At 33.4% G+C, this 9,110-nt stretch overlaps 1 long non-coding RNA gene across 1 annotated transcript; it reads right to left on the bottom strand.

The window, feature by feature from the left end:
* Positions 1-3,294: 3,294 nt before the first annotated feature.
* On the bottom strand, positions 3,295-7,724 carry LOC143702005 (uncharacterized). The gene is made up of 4 exons (XR_013190232.1): positions 7,652-7,724; positions 7,062-7,170; positions 6,853-6,945; positions 3,295-3,576 (listed from the first exon to the last, which is right to left on the bottom strand). It is a non-coding gene; the product is annotated as an uncharacterized LOC143702005 (long non-coding RNA).
* Positions 7,725-9,110: the final 1,386 nt, after the last annotated feature.

Here is a 9,110-nt window from a genome sequence, read left to right as displayed (position 1 = left end):
GATGCTGTCGGGCTCCACACACTCACAGTAATCAAAGCCTGACACAGCCGTACACACACATCCGACTCAACTTCTGACAAAACCCTCACACAGGCTTGCACTGTTGCTTAGTAACCAAAGCACATGTCTGACCTTATATGCGTGGTCATAAAAATGTATGAAGTTCTGTTATTTATGTATTTCTCGATTTTGTTTCATTTTCTCCAGCTGTGTATCACATCATTATTGACTGATTATATTTTTATTAGGGCTGTGAAAAGATTAATCGCGATTAATCGCATCCAAAATTCAAGTTTGTGTTTACATAATATATGTGTGTGCACTGTGTATGATTATTTTGTATATTATATATAAATACACACACATGCATGTATACATTTAAGAACATTTTTGTATTTATATATAAAATATTTATATTTATATATATAACATAAATTATATATAAATATATACAGTATATACATGCAAATATTTCCTAAATATAGCCTATACATGCATGTGTGTGTATTTATATATATGAAGAGTTCAGATGCAAAAGCCTCTAAGCGCCATCTGAAATTTTCTTCTAAAATGATAATTTTTATCAAGCTCGTATATTAAAGTTCATTAATTTCACTTAAGACAATTAATAGGTAATTTTCATTGCCATTTAAGTGAAATTACTGAACTTTAATATACGAGCTTAATAAAAATAATCATTTTAGAAGAAAATTTAGAAGCTCACAAATGAAAAACTATTAATATTCAAAATAATAATACATAGTGCACACACATATATTATGTAAACACAAACTTGTGTTTTGGATGCGATTCATCTTTTCACAGCTCTAATTTTTATATACATATTCATTACTGAATATTATTGGTGCATTTATTTACCTCTAATTTGAACACAAAAATAATGTACACGATTTTCCTAAATAAATCTGCTGATATTACATTATATTATATTATCTGCCACTGTTGTTGTTATTATTAAAAGGGTTCTTCACCGCTGGAAAAATGGCCTTTCAATAAAAGTTGTCTGCCTACAGTAGGCTTTTGTTTATTTATTTATTTATTTATTTTAAATCAGTGCTTCCTAACTAGAGAAAACAATCGTCTTCCCTTTTGTAAATGAAACCTTCACCACCCATAATGCACTGGGCATGTTGCCGTCAAAGGCCACGCCCACCAGTCTACTACAGACAGGCTTACAAGAGTCAAATATAGCTTTGCTTTAGTAGGAAATACTGCTTAGCAAACTTTTACTTGTATTGTTCCGGGGTGCAAGACTTCTAAGAGTCCAGGTTTACCGGGAGTGAGTAACTTTCAGTTTCCAGTGAAGGATCTTCCAGCTTGTGGCTAAAGACAAAGAGTCATAAATACTGAGAGAACAACGTGACAGACAATCTGAAAAAGCTCAGTGTTTGTAGTCAATATTTCACACTGGATGCATGACCACGAACAGTGTTTTATGCCAAACGGAGGAGAAAAACTGAAAGAAACTGCAGTTTTGTCAATTCTGCATAATACCGAAGCAAAACGCCCTTGCATAAGAAAGCTGTTGCATAATGTTTCATTTTTACCATAATGCTGTTTTCAGTGATACGGGTGATACTAATTTTTAATTTTGTAGAATTTTGCAAGGTTTGGAGAAATTCATGACCAAATAATTAAATTAAAAAATAGAAAACAGTTTTAAACTGTAATAATAATAATAATAATAATAATAATATAAGCAATAACTACTAATTTTTCATATTGTAGAATTTTGCAAGGTTGGGAGAAGTTCATCACCAAATAATTAAATAAAAAAATAGAAAAAACTGTTTTAAACTGTAATAATAATAATAATAATAATAATAATAATAATAATAATAATAATAATAATAATAATAATATAAGCAATAACTATTTTTTCATATTGTAGAATTTTGCAAGGTTGGGAGAAGTTCATCACCAAATAATTAAATAAAAAAATAGAAATAATTAAATAAAAAAATAGAAAAAACTGTTTTAAACTGTAATAATAATAATAATAATAATAATAATAATAATAATAATAATAATAATAATAATAATAATATAAGCAATAACTATTTTTTCATATTGTAGAATTTTGCAAGGTTGGGAGAAGTTCATCACCAAATAATTAAATAAAAAAATAGAAAAAACTGTTTTAAACTGTAATAATAATAATAATAATAATAATAATAATAATAATAATAATAATAATAATAATATAAGCAATAACTATTTTTTCATATTGTAGAATTTTGCAAGGTTGGGAGAAGTTCATTACCAAATAATTAAATTAAAAAATAGAAAACAGTTTTAAACTGTAATAATAATAATAATAATAATAATAATAATAATAATATAAGCAATAACTACTAATTTTTCATATTGTAGAATTTTGCAAGGTTGGGAGAAGTTCATCACCAAATAATTAAATAAAAAAATAGAAAACAGTTTTAAACTGTAATAATAATAATAATAATAATAATAATAATAATAATAATAATAATAATAATAATAATAATAATATAAGCAATAACTACTATTTTTTCATATTGTAGAATTTTGCAAGGTTGGGAGAAGTTCATTACCAAATAATTAAATAAAAAAATAGAAAACAGTTTTAAACTGTAATGATGATAATAATAATAATAATAATAATAATAATAATAATAATAATAATAATAATAATAATAATAATAATATAAGCAATAACTACTAATTTTTCATATTGTCGAATTTTGCAAGGTTGGGAGAAGTTCATCACCAAATAATTAAATAAAAAAATAGAAAACAGTTTTAAACTGTAATAATAATAATAATAATAATAATAATAATAATAATAATAATAATAATAATAATATAAGCAATAACTACTATTTTTTCATATTGTAGAATTTTGCAAGGTTTGGAGAAGTTCATTACCAAATAATTAAATAAAAAAATAGAAAAAACAGTTTTAAACTGTAATGATAATAATAATAATAATAATAATAATAATAATAATAATTATAATATAAGCAATAACTACTATTTTTTCATATTGTAGAATTTTGCAAGGTTGGGAGAAGTTCATTACCAAATAATTAAATAAAAAAATAGAAAAAACAGTTTTAAACTGTAATGATAAAAATAATAATAATAATAATAATAATAATAATAATAATAATAATAATAATAATAATATAAGCAATAACTACTAATTTTTCATATTGTAGAATTTTGCAAGGTTTGGAGAAGTTCATCACCAAATGCTGAACCGAGAGTGCCTCCCCGTTTTACACGTACGCAGCGTACACCCGTGTGGTCCGCAGGACGGCGGCCCGTGGCTGTGTTTAAGGCCAGCAGCAGCGGGACATCTCCCGTCTCTCCCACGGGACACACAGATGTTGGGCTGGCTGTCTGCACAGCTGTACGCCTGCCATGCATGGAGGAACTGCAACTGTCTGACGGAGAGACGGCAGGTTGGCACAGATGGTGAGGAGGTGTACGGAGGGGGCAGGGACCAACATCGCCTCCATCTGGACTCATGACTGGAGAACAGCCACGGGACGTTCACATCGCTCAGCCGAAGACCTGTCAACATGACAGACAGACGAAGGTACAGCGCTGGGTTTGCCATGTGCAGTTCTGCTCAGTGTAGACGGTCTCAGCTGGGAGAAATAATGCTCCAATTATCCTCATGAACATTATTATGTGCTGCACAATTAGGGCTTGTGATTCAAGCTCCAATTTTAACTCAATTAGAAAAAATTTCTATTGAAAAATGTAAAAATCAGTAAAATAAAATAAATGAAACAATATATGCAGTTTTAGGACTAACTTGTTCTTGAAGGTGTTTGAATTCATCTGGCAATTTTGGATTTATAATATAATTAATATAATATGTAAATTAAGAAAAGTAAAATATAATAAAATAAAATAGAGGCAAATAATGTGAAGCAGTTGCACAACTAATTTGATCTTTTCATATGGCAATTTCTGATTTATTATTATTAATAATATGATAAAATTAATATAACAATATAATATAACATAATATAATTAATATAATATAATTAATATAACATCATATAATATAACATAGTATAATTAATATAATACAAATTAAGAATAGTAAAATATACTCAAATAAAATAATATAAATGAGACAAATAATGTGAAGCAGTTGCACAACTAATTTGTTCTTTTCATATGGCAATTTCTGATTTATTATTATTAATAATATAATTAATATAACATCATATAATTAATATAATATAATTAATCTGACATCACATAAAATAACAGTATAATTAATATAATACAAATTAAGAATAGTAAAATATACTCTATAAAATATATAATATAAATGAGACAAATAATGTGAAGCAGTTGCACAACTAACTTGTTCTTGAAAGTGTTTGAATTCATATCACAATTTTTTATTTTTTATTATTACATAAATAAAATAATATAATGTAAAATATAAAATAAAGATAAGACACCCCTAGATCCGTAAAATAAAATAAATGAGACAAATGATGTGATATATATATATATACTGTATATACACTCACCTAAAGGATTATTAGGAACGCCTGTTCAATTTCTCATTAATGCAATTATCTAATCAACCAATCACATGGCAGTTGCTTCAATGCATTTAGGGGTGTGGTCCTGGTCAAGACAATCTCCTGAACTCCAAACTGAATGTCCGAATGGGAAAGAAAGGTGATTTAAGCAATTTTGAGCGTGGCATGGTTGTTGGTGCCAGACGGGCCGGTCTGAGTATTTCACAATCTGCTCATCAACAGCAGAAGACCCCACCGGGTACCACTCATCTCAACTACAAATAGGAAAGAGAGGCTACAATTTACAAGAGCTCACCAAAATTGGACAGTTGAAGGCTGGAAAAATGTTGCCTGGTCTGATGAGTCTCGATTTCGGTCGAGACATTCAGATGGTAGAGTCAGAATTTGGCGTAAACAGAATGAGAACATGGATCCATCATGCCTTGTTACTACTGTGCAGGCTGGTGGTGGTGGTGGTGTAATGGTGTGGGGTAGGGGTGTCGAAATTAATCGTTTCTACGATGCATCGCGATGCAGACGAGGACGATTCGGTATCGGTTCAGTAATAGACCATAACCGGTTATACTGACGCTTTTCTGATGTCATTTGTCGCGTGTGTGCTTTGTCGCGGTAGCATACAATGGCAGAGGAGGCGAGTGCGAGTAATTAAAAATGCTCCGAATACTTTAAAAGCCTACATCTATTCTGGGCACATTTCGGCTCCAATGAACAACCTGGTAAGCACGACCTGGAGAAGACACGCGCTGTGCGCGCTCATGTCACGCACACATAGAGCTGATTTAAGTATCCGAACCCGATGGTCAAATTACAATTATTCTGTGTTGTTACGCGTGATTATAAATGGATGATCATTACCTTCAACAGCGGGCTCGGCGACGGTTGATGCGTGATCTCTATGGTAACATTATACACTGATGAATGAGCGCTGCTTTTAAATGAACATTTCTTTACAACAAAATTGATTTCACACAGTTTCATTTACTAAATGGCACAAACAGGCTTTACTCCATTGAAACTTAAACTGGAATGTCACTGTTTCTGTCAGTGCGACTTCCCGAACACATCACTTTTGGAGTAAAAATTTAAATTGCAGATGCAGTGCACTGCGATATCGAATTGAACTGAATCGATGACATGATAATCGTAATCGAACCGAACCGTGAGACCAGTGTAGGTTCACACCCCTAGTTTGGGGGATGCTTTCTTGGCACACTTTAGGCCCCTTAGTGCCAATTGGGCATCGTTTAAATGCCACGGCCTACCTGAGCATTGTTTCTGACCATGTCCATCCCTTTATGGCCGCCATGTACCCATCCTCTGATGGCTACTTCCAGCAGGATAATGCACCATGTCACAAAAGCTCGAATCATTTCAAATTGGTTTCTTGAACATGACAATGAGTTCACTGTACAAAAATGGCCCCCACAGTCACCAGATCTCAACCCAACAGAGCATCTTTGGGATGTGGTGGAACGGGAGCTTCGTGCCCTGGATGTGCATCCCACAAATCTCCATCAACTGCAAGATGCTATCCTATCAATACGGGCCAACATTTCTAAAGAATGCTTTCAGCACCTTGTTGAATCAATGCCACGTAGAATTAAGGCAGTTCTGAAGGCGAAAGGGGGTCAAAGACAGTATTAGTATGGTGTTCCTAATAATCCTTTAGGTGAATATATATTTCTCAGAATGAACAGTTGAGAAGTAAAAGACCAAAGTCTCACATTCTCTCCATTTAATCTCTTTGCTGTCGAAGAGACACAATGAGAGATTGAAAAGCTCGTGTACGATTTTTCTTTCACACAGAAACACTGGGAGAGTGAGATTGACATGCAACGCCACAGCTTTTACTCTGATCTGAAACAAGATTCTTCTTCCCTTTCATCTTAAAGCGGCACAGACGGACTTCAGATCAACAATAAAAGGCAATTCAAATCCAAGCTAGTCTCTCTGGAGACGGGAAATTACATTTTGCAACAGAAAGTCTATTGTTCTATAGTCCAAAAAGACTTTCAGGTGTTTGTAGCTGAATATAGTGCATGATGACCCAAGTATACGCCAAACTTCTAAAACGGGGTATAATGGGCCTAATCACAGCATGTTTTATCTATTTTGGGATTATAGTTGATATGGATAGTGTAAATTGAAAGGCAGATGAAGAATAATTCTGGTGAAGTCAGCTCTAGATTTAAAGGTAATTTACGTGGCGGTTACACAAGCCAGGCTATAGCTCAGTGTAAATATGCCATGTAAGATATTCTTGTTTTTATTTATTTACCTCTCAATTTAATTCACAATCCATGCTGTTCGGTTCAGTAGGCCATAAAATGAGGTGTTGTTTCATTAATGGAAAATAAAAGATGATTGCATCCTAGAAAAAAAACAAAACACTAATTGTGTTATTCTACAACTGTCTCAATTTATTTGCCTCAATTACAATGCATCACATAAAACATTAAATTAAAAATATGAGATGAGAGGACCGACCGTGTTATTATTGTGGCTGGAGCCCAGAGAAGCTGGAGACTTCATTCGCCATCAGAGAAGGTGTCAATCACTCCTGTAGAGGACATGCTTTACTGCGGCCCGAGGGCTCCTGTGTGACCCAAATACAAAACTGTCAAGAGAAAGACTGACCAACACAGAACAAGCTGAAGTGAATCGCAAAGAATATTCTGTCTTTACACACTTGCATAGATGGATTATCCAAAACATACACTTCTATATATATTGCATACACAGGAGGTTCCAATGTGTGTTGTTTCATGCATATATATATATATATATAATACTGGCTGCACTTTATTTTACAGTATGTGCACTTAAAGTACTGGTAAAGGCCTATAAGGTTAGGTTTAGGTTAGGTTAGGTTTAGGGGTGGTTTCAGGGTTAGTCTAGTTACTATAATAAGTTCATAGAATGTACATGGGTAAATGGACTGTAAAATAATTGTAAAGTGAAAGTAAAGTAAAGTGAAATGAAGTGCTAGCATAATGCTGAAAATGACATACATTTATCACAAATTTGCTATCCTGGATAACAAGTTTGAAACCTAAATCAGTAAAAGTTGTACTTACATGTATTCAAAAGGTACAGAACATCTTTCTTGATGGTTCGATACATTTACAAATGTAGTCAGAAATGGTATATGATTACTTAGATTACAAGAAATGGCACATGTGTAATGAATGGTAGCTATATTAGCTACCATTCTATAGTAGCCAATATTGGTTATAATTACTAAAGATTTCTTAATTAGCTTGATTTATCATATTTGATCTTGTGAAGCGTTCAAATGTTTAATGTTTTTAAAGAAGGCCTGTAAGTGAAACGAAGGGAAACCCCAAAACTACGTTCTGAGGTAACGTTAGTTTATTGTCAGTGCATGTTTTGATTATGCTGACAGTGTCGCCCCCTTCTGTTTGTCAGGAGAACTACATAAACACACTGGCGCACGATAGACTATTCCCTATTCTTCCGTTTTAGTATCTAAAAATTATACGTATGTACATATCTAAAGTTTTAAATGAAAGGCATCTTAATTTTTTTTATATAAAACAGTAGTTTATGATTAAAAAGTTTGATTCTAGCTGGCCTAAAGGCGTTTTCAAAACAAGTAACCTACTTAGGATGCAACAGACGGTGCAGAGTAAAAAAAGAAAATACTAGAAAACAATACAAATATGAATATATCCTTTGACATTCCCTATATACAGAAATAATCTGAAGTCAGCAGGTTGTGTTCCTCTAATAAGGCTAATATTGCTCGTGTTGCTGCGGTGAGCTGATAGTTGATGCTATTAGCTGATCTTAAAAGCAGCACAGACTGCTGATGTTCAGGAGAATCGCACACGGCAGCGCAGGGAATCTATGAACGCTGATGTATGACATCGACCTCAAGAAGAGAGGGGGGGGAGAGAGAGAGAGAGAGAGAGAGAGAGAGAGAGAGAGAGAGAGAGAGAGAGAGAGAGAGAGAGAGAGAGAGAGAGAGAGACTAAACCCATAACTGCCCAGTAACAAGATCTCCCCCCTCATTGGCTGCAGAAGCAAGTGTATTTGATCAGGCCCTCAGACTAAATGACACACTCTGTTTGATCTGAGGACACTAAACCTCATGTGAGAGTGAACAGTAGACCTCAGCATCTGTCCTCTCTGGAGAATCTGTGTCCTGCTGCTCACACCTGACCTGGGTGAATCCTTAAAGACATAGTTTAGTCAAATATTACAATCCTGTCACTCATGCAATGTCCTTCCAAATAAACCATATTTATCTTTCCTTTAACACAGGGGTGGGGAACATTGATCCTGGAGGGCCATGCAGAGTTTAGCTCCAACCCTGAAAAAAAGGACATTTAGGACGATTCTAAGGGCCCACACACTTTTGGGGCCCCCAGAGATCGATTTTATTAATGGAATGGGTGCGGTAGGGGGCCCAACCTCATATTCTTTCATAGGGCCCAACATTTCTAACGGTGCTCGTCAATGGGTACTCGGGATGCCAACCTTTGACTCCGACACAAAAGCAACTTAAAACAA

This window comes from Siphateles boraxobius, unplaced genomic scaffold, assembly GCF_051911475.1.
Source record: "Siphateles boraxobius isolate OS27281-9 unplaced genomic scaffold, OSU_SipBor_1 34, whole genome shotgun sequence".
NCBI classification, from domain to species: Eukaryota; Metazoa; Chordata; class Actinopteri; order Cypriniformes; family Leuciscidae; genus Siphateles; species Siphateles boraxobius.
The sequence above is the reverse complement of the archived record's forward strand: the minus strand, read 5'-3'. Positions and strand labels throughout refer to the sequence as shown.